This window comes from Diabrotica virgifera, chromosome 4 (genome assembly GCF_917563875.1).
Source record: "Diabrotica virgifera virgifera chromosome 4, PGI_DIABVI_V3a".
Classification (NCBI taxonomy): Eukaryota; Metazoa; Arthropoda; class Insecta; order Coleoptera; family Chrysomelidae; genus Diabrotica; species Diabrotica virgifera.
The window spans coordinates 137,712,294-137,735,028 of NC_065446.1; the positions used below are offsets into that span (position 1 = coordinate 137,712,294).

A 22,735-nucleotide genomic window follows, 5' to 3' on the forward strand; every position below is an offset into this window, starting at 1 on the left:
AAAAATGTTGCAAATGGCGTACCCTATTATCCCTTACAAAATTTACATCGACCTACCAAACACCCTGTATATAGGTACTGAAACCCCAGAATTGAATGTGCTTACAGACGAGGAGTTTGGTGATGAGGAATACATAATATAATGATTTTAACAGGCTGTCCGAGAGAATTCTAAGAGCACCTGTTGAACTTGTCTTACGAAATAGTGAAAGAGATTTCGAAGATATGATGATATTGACGAGGCGTATCCTTCCAGATCATCAGCAAAAGCTAAAAAACTAGTGAAGGAAAAGTTGAAGTTGATCTTATGGACCCGAATGTAGCTAGATACCAAGTAGGAATTTGCTCTAAAAAATTATGGTGGTGTCTATTTACATTGATGCTGGACATAACTATGGACATAATGGTCTATTTACATTGATTCTGGACATAACTGGACATAATAGATCCTATGATTCTATGCCACAACTAGAATTTCGAAGGTATCTAGTAACATCGTATCTTACGAAATATGGTACCAAACCAACAGATGCAGGCAGGCCATCTTCGTCCAAGTAGTCGTAGATATAAGATATGATAAGATTCATCATCTCCTGACCTATATTCCTGATAAGAAAAGGAGACATTTTGCAGATGAATGCTGCAGTTCATATGTGCGTGCCACGGGTTGCAATTGCAATGTGGGAGTGTGCATCAAGTGCAACATAGATTTTCATCTACAATAACTTGATTATGATTTTTCATTTATCTAGTTTTGCATTTGTTTGCTATTTTAAAATTCATAATCGGAAATAGTTTAAATGTGTTTGCTCCTATACCTTCCTAGCGTTACATAATAATATGTAACGGCAATTTTCTAAAAAATTAAAAATAATTAAGAAAAAAAATGTATGTATTTTGTTTTAAAACCTTTTCCTTAATACATCAAAATTAAAAAAAAAATTTAAATAAATTATTTCAGGATCTTAAGGGTTAAGTCTTTGAGCTACGTTGAGGTAAAGTTTTCTGGCGGTATCACTTACCGCATGTTAGTGTTTACATTTCTATGGTTAAAAGGACTCCATTCAGTATTTTTTCGCTATTAGTATGGCAGCAAGTTCATCCAGTGTTGTTCTACTTTCAAGTGCTTTCAAAATTATTTAACTATGTTGTAGTTACCAATGCTAGTTTTTTTATAATTCAGTACTAAAGGATTTTGTAAGAACCTCCACCATTTTTTTAATATTCATGTGTTCATAATTTTCTTGAAAAAATAACGTTTATTTTGTTTGGAGCAGTATTTTATTCTACAGGAGTGTGAATAATCACTCCTTAGTTGATGTAAAAAACAAATACAGTGATATAAGACAACTTCATATTGAAAACAAACGAGAATAGGCAACGGTATGGCATACCGCATGTCCGAGAATAAGTTCTGAAACATTCACGTCATTAGTTAAGGGTTAAATAACTTTGTATTTACATAAGATAGGATAAAATTGTTTAGATACCATAATGAAGGTTATCCGTTATAGATTATTATAGGTGGCATTAAACCATAGTTGAAAAACTTTGTAAGTGGAGTCAAAATGATATTCATTTCAGGTGTCGATATTATGGACAGCTTTGGTTCAAATTTTTTTAAATTCATTAATTGCCTAATAGAGTAAGAAGTTTAGTTCGTTCACTAGGATGTCCAACAAAATATTAGAATTTTTTATTTATGTTTTTTAGGCCAACTATCTTATTCTTTTGGATTTTTTAGAACACAACTTTATGTTACTTTCTTCAAATAAATTGTTTTTTCGGTTAGAATATTTTAATATTGATTTATGTTATTTATATTTCAAAAGTAACTACTTCAAAAAACTTTTAAAATACAATTTGACATAATTATGATCCTTATTAATAATTGTTGAGTAGTGTATTTTATAATTAAAAAATCATTGTACACGTTCAATTTCTTAATTTTTCTTGGTCTTGAAAAAAATAATCGACAAATTCAAATGCAACACCAACTGACTGTGACCTTAAAATGCTCTCGCAGCGCATTAGGGTACCGAAAGGAGGGGCAACCGATCTAGGGGAAATTGTGAGGACAAAAACTTAATTTTACCAACCCCCTCTGCCACTAAAATAATCATCCATCTCTTAGCTGCAACAATTCGCTGTCTCTGTTCTTCGGTTGGTGCTTTTAATTTGATTATATATTTCTTGCAGTTTTGTTTTGTTGTTAATTAGCGAACTGCAAGGAGAGGAGTGGTTTGTGTTAGTGGGATACAGTGGATACCGTGGAGATTCTGAGGAAGAATACTCAGTAAGCATTTTTTAAATATTTTTTATCTCTAGCTTTATAAAATAAATTATTTGAAACTTTCGCTTCCCGATTGAAACTACTATTTCTTCAGTTAAAATAAAGTACCTAACTTCAAATAAATTTATTTCAAGGCAATTCTATGAATAAAAAACACTTTATATATGTGGTGCATACAATATTTTTTCTACAGCCCTATATAAAGATCGATATTTGGATTTTGAATATTTTAATCTAGTCAATTGGCTATGACAAGGCGATGAAAAGAAGAAAATTTTACTTAATTTTCAGTAAATTATATCTAGTGACGCATATATTTATGATTAAATTGGAAATATGTTAAAGAAAATCAACAACTAAATTGTCCCCAGTATACCGTGCTTTTTTAAAAATGATTACAAAAGTCTTAAAAATGATTTTAACTGGCCCGTTTGAGCGAGTTTACCACTTTCTGAAAACTTTTAGAGTGCAAATTGGAAGCGTTTCAGGACGCATAACTAAACCTGTGTAGCCCTAGCGCGGTTATATTTGGATATTGCAAAACTATAATTTTTAATTTTAATCAAAAGATTATACGTAAAAATAAAATATATTATTTTTGTCGGACAAAAAAGAGGGACCGATCGTTGATTCCGATACCCGCCAGATGTCACTCCATCGCGGTAGAGTTTTGTTATTACAAAACTTGTTAATACAAAACTTTTGTTATTAATCATGGAAGATTTTCGATCTCTCGTCTGACAAATTTACAGCCTCGTTTCTTTAGTCCGACAACGTAAATACCTATGTAAATTATGACAGGGTATGTTTGGCAACTACAAAATTTCGGACACGAATCACACGTGATAGGTTGGATGATCCTTTGTCCCAATATATCACTGTCGGATAAAAATTGGGTATCAGATAGCCAGTCTCATCAACTAATTTCAATTAATTAATATTACCTAAGGTTAAGATTCAAACGTCCGCCTAAGGTTATTTATCAACAAAGTTGACGTTTTTCAATTCTCTAGTTGTTTTTACGTCAACGTCGACTTTTTTGACAAATAGTCATGGGCAGACGTTTAAAACATTATTAATTTTTTGCCAACCTATAATTGTATGTTTATTTAATTTATTCATATAAATTAACTTAAACCCAAAAAAGTAATAATTAAATAGGTATTTTTCATATCTTTCAAACGAGATATCATGTGGTAAAAGGGTCCCATTTAAAATAATGATCGGTCAAAGTGGCGCTGTAATGTCATCTGTGACTATTACATTACCTGTTGGGCCTACTCGTATTTGAGAAACATAAGTCTATTTATTTTCTCCCTCCAAATTTCACTATTGTAAGTATAACCGTTCAAAAGATATTTGCAATATGTTATGCATAAATAATTACAAATAAATTGAATAATTATTTAATTAAAAATAAGTCACTTTGCAAAGTAGTCCAGGGTAATAAGGTTTTTTCGATGATACTTTAACAGCCAGCATACTCAAGCATTTTTTCCACAGGTAATACCCATAAGAACAAACTGTAACTATTTTCTACGTAGGATCTGGCGGCCATTTTTATTTATAAACAATTAAGTGTCAAAAAACGGCCATTTTTTTCAAATAAATGGACAACACTGAAACTTACGGTTTTTTTAGTACACAAATCTTTGAGAGCATGGAAACAGCTTTAAAATGGCGTATTACAAAGTTTAATATACTCATTTATTGTTAATATGATTGCAAAAAAAGGTCGAAATTGCAAAAAAGTTAATTTCGCAATAACTATTGTCAAATAAAGTGTACAGCAGCGGTTCTCAATTTTTTAAGTCATGTACCACCAAATACTTTTTATTATTTTTGGTACCACCTAACTGCAATACCTATCTAGTTAGGCGATCTAATTAACTATAACAGTGGTGCTGATTTTGGCTGTTTTTGCGTTTTGTGTACCACCGCAAATAATGATATGTACCACCAGTGGTACATGTACCACAGATTGAGAACCGCTGGTGTACAGCTTTGGAATTTTTGTCAAATGGGGGTTATTTGGTGCTTAATATGTGACAAAAATTTCAAAGCGATTAATTTAATTGTTTAAATTTTATTCAAATTTTTTATCCCAGAGAGCTTTTTTGCAATAACATAAGTCAGAAAAAACTGATGTTAGAACTATTCTACAGATGTCAAATTAAAGAGCATGAGCTAAATTTTCAAATTAGTTTAAAAAAGGGAATAAAAAATGCATTTATTAGTAATAAGTAATTATGCAAAAGTATCGTCAATTTTTCCTTATAAACTGTTTAATTTTTTATATTATAAATTATATTACTACAATGTTTTATCAATTATTATTATATACATACATAACACTACTTAGTAGGTGTGCACCTAAAACACTATTCATTTTTTAAACCAATTTGAAAATGTAGCTCATGCTCTTTCATTTGACACCTGTAGAATGGTTCATCACTGGAATCATTTTTGTCTGACTTATGTTATTGCAAAAAAGGACTCTCTGGGAAAAACAATTTGAATAAAATTTGAACAATTGAATTAATCGCTTTGAAATTTTTGTCAAATATTAAGCACCAAATAACCCTCATTTGACAAAAATTTCAAAGCTGTACATTAATTTTTCCAATAGTTATAGCAAAATTAATTTTTTGGCAATTTCGACAATTTTGCGCAATTACCGCGGACCTAAAATCCCTTAGAATAAACAAAAAATTTTTTTGAATTAGATATTTGATATTATAAATCAAACTAAATTGTTTCTGATTTGTTTTTCGCCCCTGTAACTTATTAAAATAAACATTATAGCCATTTTCAGAGGCTTTTAGTCCTCGGTAATAATGTAGTATTTCATTCTGCGTTAAAATTTTTCAAAAATATTTGTTAGGTTCCTCAGAATTCGAAAAACAATAAATGCATTTAAGAAGCATTCCAATACAACTTTCTATACATTCCTTGAATACCATAGGCTCTAGAGATAGCAGAGTACTCTGCTATAATCCCAAAGCCCCATAGCGGTATAAAACGGGAAACTATTATGTACTATTATTATCTTAAACTCAACTAATATCCTGCTATATATTTACATTATGTACAAATTTGTCTCATTCCTTCATTTCTGGCCAACATCCTTACTTATATCCACGTCGTTCCCCTTTTTTCGAAAATTTTTCCTAGGCTTCTATCCCTTGTTTATCGTGGTCTACCTTTCTACTTTCTTTTTTGCGTTTTTGCCTGCTAAATTTCTTTCGCCGGTTTTGTATAATCCATTCTCTGAAGATGACACACCAACTCAGTTGCCTTCTTTCTATAAATTCTAAGATTGACTCTATTTCCAAATCTTCTATTATTTGAGTGTTCCATAGTCTATCCCCTTTTGCAACTCCTCGATCTCGTCTAAGGTATTTCATTTCTACTGCCTGTATTTTGCTCTTTTGTCGTTCTGTTACAACTGACGACTTACCAAAGGTAAGTAGTATTTTTTAGTATTTCATTCCATATTTATATATTTCGTTGCAGTTGTTTCTCGTTTTACGCCAATTTTCTCGTAAACTTATTTTGAGGCAAAATATAAAGAAATAGGTCTTTAAAACACATACATAAAAAGCCAAAAATATACCAACACAACACAAATCTTTTAGATAAAAATGAGAACACCATGATAATGACTGGGAAATAATTACAATTATAAAAAGAATATTATATTAAAGAGCTATTCAGAGACGAATGAGAAAACCTACATATCGTTAAAAAATAGTTAAATAAATTACAAAGGAACAACTAGTGTATGTATTAAAGAACACATGAAATGGAAAAAGCCCTGAGCCAGATCAACTGCCAATCGACATAGTTAAGATAATAGCGCATGAGTACATGGACGTCCTGGTAAAACTATTAAATGATATTATATCAATCGGGAGATTGATATAATTATATCATTGGGTGACACAACGAATGTTCAACAAGTGACAACATTCACTTGTCCCCAAAAAAAAAAAGCGCTAGCTAATGCAGCGACCACAGCATCAGAAGTTTGATGCCTCACACATTTAAAATGTTCACAGACAAATTTAGCCAAAACTTGATGTGGACATATAAGAAACACACTTTGGATTCCGTAGACGCATAGGTATCCGAAAATCTCTCTTTACATTCAATCATTTCAAGGCTACAGGTAAAAATAGGGTAATTAAATATATTATTTAGAGTATTCATCTTTTAGTAGATGAGCAAAGATTTAAAATGGCAGTTTTTGAATTTTGGCCCGATCATTTGTTGTTTCGGAAATTGCAAAATGAGACTAAAATTTCGAAAATCAAAAATTTGCTATAACTTTTGCGAAAATTAATATAAGACTTTGATGTTGCACGAAAAGTTGAGTCAAAGAGTCCATATAACGCACAAAAAATTTTAAGATGATTCGTTAATTAGTTTAAATTTTATTTAACTTTATTGCTTTATTGTTCAAAACATAATAATAGTAGGGGAGGAAAGTATGCTAAATTTGCAGTTACTCGAGCGTTATGGGGACCTATTGGGTTGTAAATATTAGGTCCTAAATCCAAAAAAATATTAAGTAAAGTTTTCCATAAAGTGGGGGACTTTCCATTTTTTAAAGTAATTTTCTTGGGGCTCCTATTTAATATTTTAAAGTAGCTCCACACAACACCTCCGTGGGGGGTTGTGATTGGTGCCATTCGATATATTTTTCAAAAATACTGAATACTTGTATTTTTAAGTTTTTCCATCTGATGTTCATTTCGCGAAATATCGCGGGGTTCGTATCTAAAATTTTAAATTTACCCCCCACCCCTCTCCGAATGGGGTCGTGTTTGGTATCATTCGATAAATTTTTAAAAAATATTGAACACATATTTTTTTTTAGTTTTTCTATCTGACCTTCATTTCGCGAAATATTCTCTTTTTTTTTGTGAAACTTTGCTCACCCATTTCTTTAGGCCTCGCTCAAATCGTTATATTTTTGGAATATACAGTGTTTTGCATGTACTTGACTTAGTTTATCAATCAGACGATTTTGAGTTTTTCTAAGAATAGTTTTTTCGGATCCCCCTTAACGAACTCCCCTGTATTAAGAGCCAATATCTGGTAGAGGTATATTTACAAGTTTTCTCCCCATGTTATAATCTGACGCGCTCGAGTAACTGCAAAAATCCCCGCTTGGGCTCCGTTACCATAATCATACAGCGATTTGGCAAGTATTACCCGAAATAAGAAAACCAATATTTTTATTATTTTTAAAAGAATATCAACAAAAGTCATTTTTACCATTGCAAAAATATTTTAATAAAGTAAAGTCATTTTTTTCTCATAAACAATTTGAATAATTTTGATAATAGTAACTGTAAGTTAAATTCACTTTCATCATTCTCCTTGCCTTATCCCTATGAGGGGTAGGCTTCCCTAATTGCATTTCTCCATAGAATTCTATCGTGGGTCATATAAATATTAATCACCTTTACCAACATGTCCTGCCTAATCGTCTTCCTCCGCATCTTCTTTGGTCTTCCTCTCTACTCCTTCCAGGAATCTGCACTTCAGCAATTCCTCGTATTGGTTGATTAGCGTCTCGACGTTGAACATGACCAAACCATCTCAACATATGCTCTCTCATTTTGGCATCAATTGGTGCCACACCTAAACTTCCTCTAATATACCTGTTTTAAATTTTATCCTTTTTTGTCACTCCACTCATCCATCTAAGCATTCTCATTTCCGCCACATGCATTCGTTGTTTCTCTTTCTTTTTCACTACCCAACATTCAGTTCCGTACATCATAGCCGGTTTTATGGCTGTTTTATAGAATTTTCCCTTCAACTTCATTGGAATTTTCCTGTCACACAGCACACCACTCGCTTCCTTCCACTTCATCCTTCCAGCCCTAATTCTACTTCGTGCATCTCCATATATTTCTCCATTACTCTATAATACCGATCCCAAGTACTTAAAACTATTACTTTTTACAATCAGTTCACCATCCAAAGATACCATTTTATTTGTAATAACTCCATCTTTAAATGAACATTGCAAATAATCTGTCTTTGTCTTAATAAGGTTTAAACCTTTTTCCTCCAGAATGTGTTGGGATACACAGCATCTCAGTTAACATCTTCTTAAGACAAACTCTTTAATAACTAAATGCCCGTGGTAAAAACAAATATGTTTGTTTTTAATAAATACGATTAACCTAGATTACCACATCGATACATGGTAGTATATGATACAAGGTCAAGTTGCAATAATAATCAATGTATGTTTGTTAGCAGTCAGCAGTTTTTAATCACTCTCACTTTTGCTTACCAAAACATAAAACAAAACAATCGACCATTAATTATATTTTCACGGGGAACAGATAAATCAATGAGCAGTTGAGATTCCAGCGAGTAACATCACATTAAGCAAATAATATACCACCAGCTACTTACCGTTAAATACTCCACGTATAAATAAATGTATTAACTGTGAGAGTTATTTACTACATCAACCCTTATGGTCGGGGGTAACCAACCCCTAATTATCTAAGGTGGCTCAGAAGCCAGGAGCCACCATATGGCGATCCAAGACCAGGGAAGAACTCAGGACTGGTAAACGGAACAAGGATGGGAGGAAAGTCGTCCAAGGATGAACTCCAGGAGAATGGAGTAGTGAACAGCAACTTTATCGTCAAGAATAAGGACGTCAAACCCGATACGGAGCTGAAGGTGGTGCTTTACATAATTACGGCTGTTCTGATTCTTAGATTGGCGTGCATCTATGGAAGGCCCACAGAAGGAACCTCAAAAGGAACATTCATCGTGGACTGGCGAGACATTGAAGTGTAAAAGTGGTAAGTCCATATTAGCTATTTTTATGGTATTTCCTGATTCGTATAATATAAAGTATAAAGTATAAAGTATAAAGTATAAAGTATAAAGTATAAAGTATAAAGTATAAAGTATAAAGTATAAAGTATAAAGTATAAAGTATAAAGTATAAAGTATAAAGTATAAAGTATAAAGTATAAAGTATAAAGTATAAAGTATAAAGTATAAAGTATAAAGTATAAAGTATAAAGTATAAAGTATAAAGTATAAAGTATAAAGTATAAAGTATAAAGTATAAAGTATAAAGTAATATTAACGTAATTATTGTAATTTAAGATGCACATAACCTTTTAAGTTTTACCCCTTTTTATTTAACTATTCTATTATTAATTACCTTATTGGTATTATAAGGAATTTTTTTTAACCCTGATATTAGTTATTATAGGACGCAATGATACAATTTTTATATGATTTTTATATATTTACCAACATATATTTCATCTTTATTGACTTTTATCCATTTATTATTTGACCTACTGATTTTTATTACATTTTTATTGGTCTACTGCTTTTTAATGGTGATTTATATTGATTGATATAATGATTTTTATGGCAATTTACTATATCTTTACTATTTTTGACATATTATTTTACATACATATATATTTACTATACCTCGTAAGACTGTCAAATTTATGCGTTCGTTACGGGTACAGGAATAAGGAAAATTATTAATAAATGAGTAGCAACAAAGTTACTTGGGAAGACTTCATCAAAATAGTTGAGGAGATTGCGCAAGAAGTAACAAGACAAAGTAGAAGGGTCTTGAAGAAGAAAGTACCTAAATCTAAGGATATACAAGAAGAAGTAACGGCACAGCTAATTAAATTGTATAACAAATTCACACATTTAACGAAGAAAAATTGGGAAGCGCTATCGGACAAACAAAGAGAAGCGTGCGACAAATATTTCGGAAAAATAAGAGACAAAGTTATACGCTGATTTCAAGCTGTAAACTTAAGGACAGTAGTTCCAAGTTCAATACACCAACCAATCGACAAGGAAATAGAGGAAGAACAAAGCGACGAAGAAGTAGAAGAGGAAAAAAGTGACGAGGAGATAGAGGAAAAAATTGACGAGGAAATAAGAGAGGGAAAAAGCGACATAAAACAAGAGATAAAAATATTAAACATGGCTCTGACAATCAATGAATTTTTGAATATTGCAAGCAAGGTATTGCCCAACGAGTGTGATGGAAGCGCAGGGAAACTACAACCATTTTTAGACGCATTAGAGTTACTTGGAAAAATAGCAGAAGGACATGAAGAAACAGCGGTAACATTAATAAAAACAAGATTGACTAATAAGGCTAGAAACCTGATAACCACAGAGGATACGATCCCACTTATAGCAGCGGCACTGAAGAAGGAATTAAGAGGCGACAATCCGAAAACGATAATAGACAAGTTAGCAAAGAAAAGGCAAGGAAACAAAGATGCAGCAGTGTACGCATCCGAAGTAGAGGAATTAGCGGAACAGTTGAAGGTAGCATACATAGCGGAAGGAATGCCATTGGAGCTAGCGAAAAAATACACAACGGAAACAGTCGTAGCAACGATGAAACGAAATGTTAATACGGATAGAGCTAAGTTAATACTGGAGGCAGGTAATTTCACAACACCGCAGGAAGTAGTATCTAAATTTTTATCGATTGATACGATAGAGGAGAACACACAGGGAAGAGTGTTCAATTATAGGACGAATTATGAAAATAGGAGAGGACAACAGCAATACCGAAGAGAATACCATAACAAATACGACAGAGGAAGAAGAAATAACTTCGGACAACGGAACGAAGGAGAAGAAACAGGAAACCAACGGAATTATTCCAACAGAGGATATAGACAATTCAACAACCAAACATACAGAGGAAACCAGAGAGGAGGACGTAACAGAAACGTAAGGCTACTTGAGTTAGAAGACAGCCAAGAGGAACCAGAAAACCAGCAGTTGGGGTTTTGAATGAACGAAACAAGGAAAGTACACAGTCAGAAGTGGAATATAATATTTACAACTTCGATTTAAACCTAACGAATTTTGTACGAATGAAAACAGGAATCCTAGAAAACACAAATACCTTTATCATAGACACAGGAGCTGATATTTCAATCCTGAAATGTTCACAAGATTTTATGAAGGAGCATGTGAAACCAAACACAAAAGCGAAAATAAAAGGAGTAACTAAAGGAGAATTACAAACAATGGGAGAAGTTGAAACAACGCTAGAAGTAAAAGGATCTCGATTTGAGCATATCTTTCAGTTAGTGGAACCTAGCTTTCCTATTCCAACCGACGGATTCATTGGAAGAGACTTTATTTCAAACTTTCAATGCATACTAGACTACGCTAACCTTAAAATGCACATTAAAGATGACAACGATTGTTAAATTAGTACAAACATTTTGAAAAATATAGATACTGACACGATAATAATGCCGCCTAGATGTGAAATTTACAGAGTCGTAAAAATTTTTCAAACGCTGAAGAATGACAGGATAGTGGAACAACAGGAAATACAACCAGGAATATTCATAGCGAGAGCAATTATTTCAAGTAATAATCCGTACATCAAAATTTTGAACACAACCTACGAAACAGTAAAAGTAGAGACAAACGCAATAAAAACATTAGACATTAAATTATTCAACATATATAGACTGATCAACGACAGCAAGGATAGGAAAAAGGAATTACGGGAATCATTGAAGTTAGACATTCCAGAATACATATGCGATAAGTTAGTATCTTTATGTGAAGATTATTCAGATATATTCGCCCTAAGGCATGACATGCTAACATGTAACAACTTCTACGAGCAGAAACTGAGAGTTAAAGACCAAACTCCGGTATATATTAAAAACTATAGGACACCTCATGCACAAACAGAGGAATTAAACCGGCAAGTACAAAAACTGAGAGACCAAGGAATAATAGAACCGTCTACATCAGAATACAACAGCCCAGTAGTGCTGGTACCGAAAAAGGCGATAGATGGAAATAAAGCATGGAGATTATGCATAGATTTTAGACAACTGAACAAGAAAATAGTCACAGACAAATTCCCTTTACCAAGGATAGACTCGATACTATATCAACTAGGAAGAGCAAAATGGTTTTCTGTTATAGATTTAATGTCAGGTTTTCATCAGATACCATTAGAAAAATCATCGAGAAAATACACATCGTTTAGCACAGAAAATGGAGCATTTCAATTTACCAGATTACCTTTTGGATTAAATGTAAGCCCAAATAGCTTTTCAAGGATGATGTCAATAGCATTTTCGGGATTAACACCAGACAAAGCATTTCTCTACATGGACGATATAGTAGTAATAATAATATCCGAAAAACATCACCTAGACAACCTGAAAAAGACATTCGAGACATGTCGAAAATTCAATTTGAAACTTAACCCAGGAAAATGTCAATTTTTTAGAAGAGAAGTAACATATTTAGGACATGATCTTTCTCAGGAAGGAGTATCACCAGACAAAGCGAAATATGCAACGATTGAACAATACCCGACACCTAAAACAGCGGAAGAAACAAAAAGATTCGTAGCATTTTGTAACTATTATAGACGTTTTATTCAAAATTTTGCTGAAATATGCAGACCACTCAACAGATTATCAAGAAAAGGAGTAGAATTTTTTTGGTCAGAAGAATGTGAAAAAGCATTCAATAAGCTTAAATCACCTCTGATGAAGCCACCGATCTTAAAATATCCAGATTTCAAGAAACAATTCATCCTAACAACAGACGCATCCAACGAGAGTTGTTCGGCAATTGTAAGTCAAGATTATTAGGGGAGTGCATTTAGATTTTCACTTCGGAAAAAATCAAACAAGATAAAACTTTTTGTAATTTCATTAAGAAATGTTTAATAAACAACATATCAAAAAGTTCTACTCGAGAAGTGGGTGCTTCATTTTTTATTAAACAAATGAACAGCGAAGTTAGATGTTTTTTTAAATAACTCCGAAAATATAATTTTTAGAAAAAAACTGACTTGACCATTGAAAAATTCAGAAAATTTTACAAAAAAAACCTTATATAAAGATTTTTCTAAAATTAAATCTCTAGCTTCTGTAATTTTTTATTTATAACGCTAAAGTCACCCTTCTCACACACATTGGCGCAATGTAAACTAGCGTTGGAAGAAGTGCACGGTTGAGTTTTTTTAATGTAATTCTTTAACTAATGGATCAAAAGAAATTTTACAAATTGGACATGAAAGAAGATAAAATAAGCTATCTTATGGTTGTAATAAAAAGAAATAAAACGTATGGACATAAGTACGGTGTGGGCGGAAAGTGAGACTTACATGAATTTTGTTTAAAAATGATTTAAAAATGTGTAACTAATACAATTTTACTTACAAAGCTCTAAAATTTGCACAACTTACCTCTCAATCATCTTACTAAACGATGTTTTATTAAAAAAAATCTCAAAAATTTAATTCAAATAATACGCTGTCTCAAAAAATGTAATTTTTGAAAACTTCGTAGTTCTACAGAATTCCCACCATTTTAAGACGGTATTACTCAAGTTTCAATAAACCTAATACAATTTTTTAAATATTTTTTTAAAGCCTAGGATGTAATCTTTAAAAAACACTGAATTATTTTAGATTAAAAATGAAATAAACAATTTCTTTTTGAGAAAACTAAGAAAGATAACAAAAATGTAATACAAAAACCGAAAATTGCCAGCTGAAAAAATGTATATACAGAGTGATCAAAACTTTTTTCTGTAAAACTTACCTAAAATTAATTTAATAATAAGCTTCAAAAATAATAAATGTTCAACAAAAAAATTTTTTTTAGCTGTTATACAGTATGTCTGCGTAACTTGGAACCTATTGATAACTTTTTTAATATCAGTTTTACGAAAAAAGTTATTCTTTATAAAATACTCTGCATCGTATATAACATAAGATTCAACCATCAAATATCAAATTTTGTTAATTTTGTACGAGGTATGTCAAAAAATATGAATTTCACTCAAGAGTAAAGTAACTTTATATTTCACAATATCGAAAATTTTTATAAAGAAAAGTTGTTTGGAATTAAAAACTATGTTCCAATATGTAATTATATCCTTCTAATCGAAAATTTGTTTTTTTTAATATTGCTTCAAATTAATTATACCAAACATCATTAAATTTTCACTTATTATTTATGATAACTGATTTATTATTAATTTTATGAAGAAAGTTATTCGTCATAAATAGCTGTGCATGGTCTATTAATATGCAAATATAAAATATTATATTTTATCAATATTATACGAGGTATTATGTAAAAAAATTGCATAAAAGTGTAATTGCATATTGACACATCGTTTTTAATTCTGAACAACTTTCCATAATAACAATTTTCAGTATTATGAAAAATATATGTATTTTACTCCTAACTGAAATTTTTATTTATTGACATATCTTGTACAAAATTGATAAAAATTGATATTTTATGATTGCATTTAAAGTTTTAGAATATGCAGAGCTTTTTACTAAGAATAACTTTTTATTTATGATTCCATTGCAACAATTTTTTGAATATTGAAGAGATAGATTTTGAATAATTGGTTCTTTCTTTCTAATACATTTTAATTTTTAATATTTTTGTGAAAATTATTTGTTTATCTTTTTTTTAAGAATGAAATTCCATAATTTGTTTGATTGGATTCTACTTGTTTTTCATTTAAATATCCCCGATTTTGGATCCGCCGTTTTGAAATTTAAATTTTTAATCTTTAATTCAGATTCAACAACCTGTTAAAAATAAAGACAATAAATGTTTTAGAAAAATGTTCTTTTTTATGTTCTTTTTAGAAAATCCGCATTTTGGATCCGCCATTTTATAGTTTATAATGTTAACATTTAAGTTAGGTTTATCAAAGCTCTCAAAAATAAATATGTGTAGAAATAAATACATTTTGTAAAGAAATTATGATTTTACAACTATTTTTTAAGTTATCCGCCATTTTGGATCTGCCATTTTATAATTTAAATTATCAAAATTTGATTCAGGTTCAGCAACCTCTCAAAAATATCCACATATATGTAAAGAAACACGTTCTATAAAAAAAATTCGGATTTTACAACTGCTTTTTAAGGAATTTTAGGAAAAATCCGCCATTTTGAATCCGCCATTTTGAATTTGCAAATTGTAATGTCAGATTCGGGTTCAGCATAATCAAAACTAAAATAAAAACATTTTTTATCAAAATAAAATGTTGAATTCACTCATATTCTTAACATTATTCATACAAAATAATTGTTATTGTTTAAACAATTAATAAACAATTAGCGGCGAAATTTGTGAGTAGAACTTTTTACTTTAACATATTTATAAACTAACAAAAAAAGTTTTAGAAAAATATAACCTTGTTTGATTTTTTCCGAAACATTGTATCTTCTCGTTCTAATTGCACTCCCCTATATAACGGAATAGACCTACCAATAGCATACGCATCAAGAAGTTTCAATAAAGGAGAATATAATAAACCTATAATCGTTAAGGAATTACTAGCGATTCATTGGGGAATTAATCATTTCAAATGTTATTTATATGGAGCACCAACATTTTTAGTAAAAACGGATCATAAACCACTAACACATTTATTCGCAATGAAAGAACCAACTTCGAAACTTACAAGAATCAGATTAGATTTAGAAGAATACGATTTCGAAATAGAGTATATAACAGGGAAAAATAACTATGCAGATAGTCTTTCAAGAATAACGTTACATCAACTAAAGAACCTATACATAGACAATACCCATATATTAGCTATAACACGAGCTCAAGCAAGAAAAAAGAAGAAGGAAGCAAGGCAAACGAAGGCAGAAAGTGAACTCGCACTACAGCCAGAAGCCCACAAACAAACAGTAAGAAAGGTACTAAATAATTTAGAGGCGCATAGACTACCAATTTTGTCTTTTGGAGCAGAACTAATCTCACTAAGACTGAGCATTAGGGTCAAAAACAAAATAAAGTGCAGCAAGAGCATAGCCACAGGATTCAATCATTTTGATTTAAACCAAATCTTGGCACAGCTTGATAAGCTGGCGGTAGAGAATGCAGTACGTAAAGTAAAAATATACGTAAACGATATTATTTTTAAAGTGTGCACAATTGAGGAATTTATTAAACAAAGAAACGAAATATTGAAGAATGTAGAAATATACATATGTGAAGTACCAGAAACAATAGAAGATGACAAAGAAAAACACAGGTTAATAGAAGAATATCATAATCATCCGATGTTTGGAGGACACGTAGGAAATAACAGACTCATAAAGAAGCTAAAAGCAAGATTTAGATGGAAAAATTTGGAAAAAGACGTTAGAAAATACGTTAAACAATGTCATAAATGTCAAATTAACAAACCGAAAAGAACACATGTCGAGGAATTCGTGATATCACACACTTCTTCCAAACCATGGGACATAGTATACATAGATACGATAGGTCCATTCACTAAAAGTAACGAAGGTAATAGATACTGTATAACAATGTTATGTGAGCTTACGAAATACGCGGTCAGTATACCCGTGTGCAATAAAGAAGCAGAGACAATAGCCCGAGGAATTTTTGATCATTTCATACCAACATACGGACTCATGAAGCAAATAAGAACAGACCAAGGCACAGAATATAAAAATGAAGTAATGCAGGAACTAACAAAGCTACTAAAAATAGAGCACAACTTCTCAACGGCATACCATCCTCAGTCCATTGGAAGTTGCGAAAAACTGCACAGAACATTAAACGAGTACGTAAGAGCATTCATAGACGAAGACAGAGAAAATTGAGATGTGTGTTGCAGGATGTTCACATACTGCTACAATACAACCCCTAACGCGTATCATGGTTACACACCGTTTGAACTGTTATATGGCAGGAAGGTTAACCTACCAGAAGACGTTACACAGGAGATTCAACCATGTTAAAATACAGATGCTTACTACAATGAGCTACGCTACAAACTACAAAGCGCACACGAGAGAGCTAGAACCTTCTTACTAAAACACAAAAAAGAGCGACAAGAAAATAACAAGCGCAAAGCAACACCACAACACTTTAAAATAGGAGACCTAGTCCTGGTAAAAAGGGAAGAGAATGGTAAGTTTGATAGTCTTTATGTAGGCCCCTTCACAATAACAGAGGTAAATAATGTTAATTGTAAGATCAGATTGGAAAACAATAAAATCAGGGAAATACATAAAAATAGATTATATGCTTACAATACGAGAACACAGTGAGTGACAAGTGAAACGGGAACAATGTTGATAACGAACATTTTCACTTTTATTTTTTTGTATTTAATTATGATTTATAGGAATAAAAAATGTATATATTGTATTTATTAAAATGCAGTAAGCAGGTGGTGGTACTAATAGAAAAATTTTCTTCCTTTTCCGTAGTCAGAAAATTTTCGGAAGGAATGGAAGATATGTTGGGATACACAGCATCTCAGTAAACATCTTCTTAAGACAAACTCTTTAATAATTAAATGCCCGTGGTAAAAACAAATATGTTTGCTTTTAATAAATACGATTAACCTAGATTACCACATCGATACATGCTAGTATTTGATACAAGGTCAAGTTGCAATAATAATCAATATATGTTTGTTAGCAGTCAGCAGTTTTGAATCACTCTCACTTTTGCTTACCAAAACATAAAACAAAACAATCGACCTTTAATTATACTTTCACGGGGAACAGATAAATCAATGAGCAGTTGAGATTCCAGCGAGTAACATCACATTAAGCAAATAATATACCACCAGCTACTTACCGTTAAATACGCCACGTATAAATAAATGTATTAACTGTGAGAGTTATTTACTACATCAACCCTTATGGTCGGGGGTAACCAACCCCTAATTATCTAAGGTGGCTCAGAAGCCAGGAGCCACCATAAGAGCTTGTTTCCACTGTTCCAGTTTTGTTCTAAGTCTTTCTTACTATTTCCTACCAACACGACATCATCAGCATACATTAAGCACCATGGAATGTTACCCTGTAGTTTCGCTGTTATCTGGTTCAAAACTAATGAGAATAAATACGGACTAGGCACCGAGCCTTGGTGCAATCCTACTTTCACATAAAATTTATCAGTCTCTCCCACACCTGTTCTAACACTAGTCGTTACTCCCTCATACATATCCCTCACAACCTTTACATATTCACCAGCGACTCTTATTGAGTGCCCACCACAGAAACTCTCGAGGAACTCTATCATATGCTTTTTCAAGATAAATGAATACCATATGAGCTTCTGTTTCTTTACTCCTGTATTTTTCCATCAACTGCCTTATAATGAAAATTGCATCTGTTGTTGATCTGCCGTGCATAAAGCCAAATTGATTCTCGGATATTTCGGTCTCTTCACGTATCCGTCTATCAATTACTCCAGGCCCGGACTGGCCCGCCGGCCCACCGGCCATCGGGCCGGTGCGCCTTTTGCCTTGGTTACTATCTATCCATTAAAAAATTAAACGCTGAAAAAATTTTTTTTTTAACTGTTACACAAATATGATGCAGCTACCATTCCCCTAAAAAATGTTTCTACTTGCTTGTGATTTCGCCGTTTGGCACCAGAAACCTACATAATGAAGCCAGTGGGTACAACAAAGTACCAGATATCAGATAATCAAATAACGTAGGCTATTCGGGCGCCTTTCATGGATATCAATATCCGCTCCGAGAACGCGAAGCGCCCTCGAAGACCATTTTTACGATTCGGGCGCCTTTTGTAGGTATTAATGTCCGCTGTTCCTGTTATAATAAATTGCTTAGATGCGACGAACGGCGCCCTCGAAGACCATTTTTACGATTCAAACGCCTTTGTGTGTATCAATATCTGCTCCGAGGACGCGCGCGCCCTCGAAGACAATTTTTACGATTCGGGCGCCTTTCGTAGGTATCAACATCCACTGTTTCTATTATAATAAATTGCTTGTATGCAACGCACGGCGCCCTCGAAGACTATTTCTACGATTTGAGCGCCTTTCGTGGGTATCAATTTCCGCTGTTTCTATTATAATAAAAAGCTTAGATGCAACGCGCGGCGCCCTCGAAGACCTTTTGTTGGTATTAATATCTGCTCCGAGGACGCGCGGCGCCCTCGAAGACCATTTTTAAGATTCGGGCGCCTTTCGTATCCACGGTTTCTGTTATAATAAATAGCTTAGATGAGTCGCGCGGCTATTTTACGATTCAGGAGCCTTTCGTAGGTATCAATGTCATCTGTTTATAATATATTACAATAGTGTTACATCCCACAATTGGCCTAATGAGTGCAGTTTTCTGCGCGCCATAACTAAATCATACATACAGGATTTTTGCACCCTAGAATCATACATCATAATGAAGCCAGTAGGTACAACAAAATTCAACTCGTATCAGGTAATCAAAGGCCGACACACATAGCTCGAAAATGGCACAAAGGTTTTTCTGACCTCTTATGGTTCAGTTGTGCGGCGAGCCTTAGCTTCTCCGGTATGACTCCGTCTATGCCATGTACCTTTCGGATCTTTATCCATCCAACGGCCTCGCCGAGTTCCAACTCAGTAAAGGGTACCGCCTCTATGAAACAAGTAACACTTAAACGTCTGTTCTCCACTTGAGGAAAGCGCTCCCGTATTAAACAGTCTCTTCTCCTCGGGCAGGGGATAGTGTGTCTTTTCCCCTTCTGTTAGATACACACCATCTTGAAACACTGTCCCCAGATACCTCTTTTGAGATCCTGAAGCAGGTTACTCCACTTTTCTCTCTTCAATCATGTAATCTCATTTCTGTACTGGTTCTTCTCTTCCACTGTACTCTTCCACTCCATTCTTACTCTCATACAATTCGTTCTCTGATATTCAAGCCCCTCATTCTACCAGTACGGTTATTTTCTTTCATACCACCCATTTGACCTAACACAAGCCAACTCCGGTGCCCCACTCAGATCCTCGATCAACTCACTCATATCCTCGCATCTCAGACCAATCAAGCTAAAAGCACGCACAAAGACTTACTCATTTAAAAATCTCTTTAGATCGATATCTTCATCTTTCGGTTTCTTCCTTTTGCTCGCTAGTTCAAAACTCACATATTTATGTAAGCTGAGTGATTCTTCTTTTAAAACAGTTCAGCTTACGACCCTGTTTAGAAGTAACGTTGAAACCAGCGAGATGTCCGGAAAGTATTTACTATTACCTACGAACGTAGGTGCATGGATCCATTATCATAGGTATTTCCCTCTCCCATCTTGAACTCTTTGGTGCCATGGACGATCGTTCACATTCAGGTTACCGGCGCATCCCCTTGTCCATCCTTTATTTCAAAAGTTCTAGAATTATATTTCTCTGTACTTACGCACTCTTTTAAGTCAGACATTGTCATTCTAGTTGGTCGGAGTTGGTCATTCGAGTTATTCTGGTGTAACAAACTCATGTATTGATTGGTATAGTACTGTTCTCTTAGCATTGTCGTACGCGGCTTTGAAGTCAACAAATAGACGATGGGTTTTACCATCGGTAACCGGAGACCGGTACACTCTCCGTCCCAGCCTCTTGGATAATCGAGTCAATATACTCTTCATATACTCAAAGCGGGACATTTGGTGAAACATAGCAATTGCACACCATCAGGTATCAAACTTGTACTTCAACATACCGATTCTTAACAAAGTGTCTGGTGATGCCAACTCCTCGGTTCATCACGTATATGGTCACGTTAGATCTCTTATCTTTAATGATTCTTTGTTGAGAGACTAAATGTGATAACATTCCCTTCGTGTGAGTACCTCTGCAACGTCGTGAGCGGCCCTCGCCCTTCCCATATTTATTTAAAGGAACTTCGAATTAGATGGTTCTTATCTCTCTAACATACCTATAGGCTGTCTGAGTTCTGGTCCTAGGTGCTTTCATCCACCCTTTCCTCATCCCTTGTGGCCAGGTGTCTCTTAAGCCCCCGCTTTTCGAGAATGAGTTTTTTATACTGCGGGCACTGTAAGCTGTCGGCTCTGTGACCGGATTCTTTACAAGTGACGCAAAAAGTCGCCTTACTACTACACTATCGTGCCTGGTGCCCCCTTTGCCACATCTGTAGTAGGAGTCCGTCATGTTTTCTCCCTTGCAGTCGGTTTTACTATGCCCGAACTGCAGGCATCTAAAGCAGCGCTGGGCATGCAGTCTCTCTCGAATCTTGCACGAGTTCCAGTCAATTGGTATATGTTTTCTTTCCAGAGGCTTCTTGGCTGTGATGTGTGTCAGTCCGACCATGACGTTTGTGTTCCCTTCTCTATTTTCCCTTCCTCCGTGCGGGCCACGATATTCTTCTTCAGGCGCTTGGCCTGTTCTTTCCCTGCCACTTTGAGGGTGAAGTCCCGTCCGTAGTATTATTAGCGCTTGTGATGCTAATCGCCTCCTTCTTTGTGTCTAGGCTACCCTTGATTTGCTTGAGCAATTCGGCATGGGATTTTCTACCTTCATTCATGATCACCTTCTGCGTCTACATCCTACTTTCCTCGCATTCATACTCCACCTGCGCGAGGTGAAAGTCCATACCCATAAATGTAACTTCCAGGAGCTTCCTGAAGTTCCTACCTTTGTAGCCCCCACTACTCTTAGGGACGCCTCTCTGGTCCCCAGTATCTCCATGTCTTTCCTCAATTTAGAAATAACTGCCAGTAGTCTCTTGTCCCCGTCGATTTCCGTCACCCTTTTCTCTACAGGGACCATGAAAATATTCTGACGATTTTCCCGGTTCTCTTCCTTCTGACCCGTCCTTGTCATCGTGCTTATAGTACTAAGTTGGAAGTACTCCACCTTTCCTGGTCTGTATGTACCTCCTGCATATACTCCCAGTTCCTGTTTTTCCTTGTCAGGTCGTGAAACCTTTCCCCCTCATTGATTCCATGACCACTACTAAGTCGCATGTAGGTTTATCCTATCTTCCCGGTTTGGCGACCCTCTTTTTCCTGAGTTCAGAACCGTTGCGATCATTTCTATCTCTTCTTCACTAAGTTTTTCGGGAAAGAACTCTTCGAAGCCGACCTGTGTGGACACTCCTGCCGTTTCCTTAGTCGTTTCTTCCTCACCGGTGTGCTCTACTATTCTATTTCGTTTCTCAATGCTGCCGAGGGCGACTTGTCTGAGATTGCTCTTCATGTCTTTGGTGACTATCTTTAAGTTTTTTACCTCATTCTTGATCTCGACCTTCGTGTTTGTATGGTCGGACATTAGTTTCACTAAATTATTTGAAACTCTGGTAAGTTTATCCATTGTTCTTACCATTAGTGAGGAGCTCCTTTGCAAGGTTGTCTCCCCTGGGAGATCCGTCTTGGTCAGGTCCCTACCACTGACCGGAGATCTTCGAACAGATCCCATTCTTCCGAAGATCATAGTCTCTTTCTTCCTCTTTCCCTCTTCGCTTAGAATTTTTCCTTTGTTCCCTCTACTAGAATGAACACCTTATCATCTCATTCATACCTTGTTAAAGCTGCACCACCACCGGTGACACGCTCCATTCTCACTTCGTTTTGTTTTATTTTTTCCTAAG

The 22,735-nt window shown here is 34.1% G+C and overlaps 1 protein-coding gene across 1 annotated transcript in view; it reads left to right on the forward strand.

Annotated features, from left to right (window-relative positions):
- Positions 1-2,217: 2,217 nt before the first annotated feature.
- The window catches only part of LOC114333250 (zwittermicin A synthase ZmaJ), a 230,332-nt gene continuing 209,814 nt past the window's right edge, over positions 2,218-22,735 (forward strand). The window contains exon 1 of the mRNA XM_028283114.2: positions 2,218-2,295. The gene's annotated coding sequence lies outside the window, so the exon portion shown is untranslated. The remainder of the gene's footprint in view (positions 2,296-22,735) is intronic.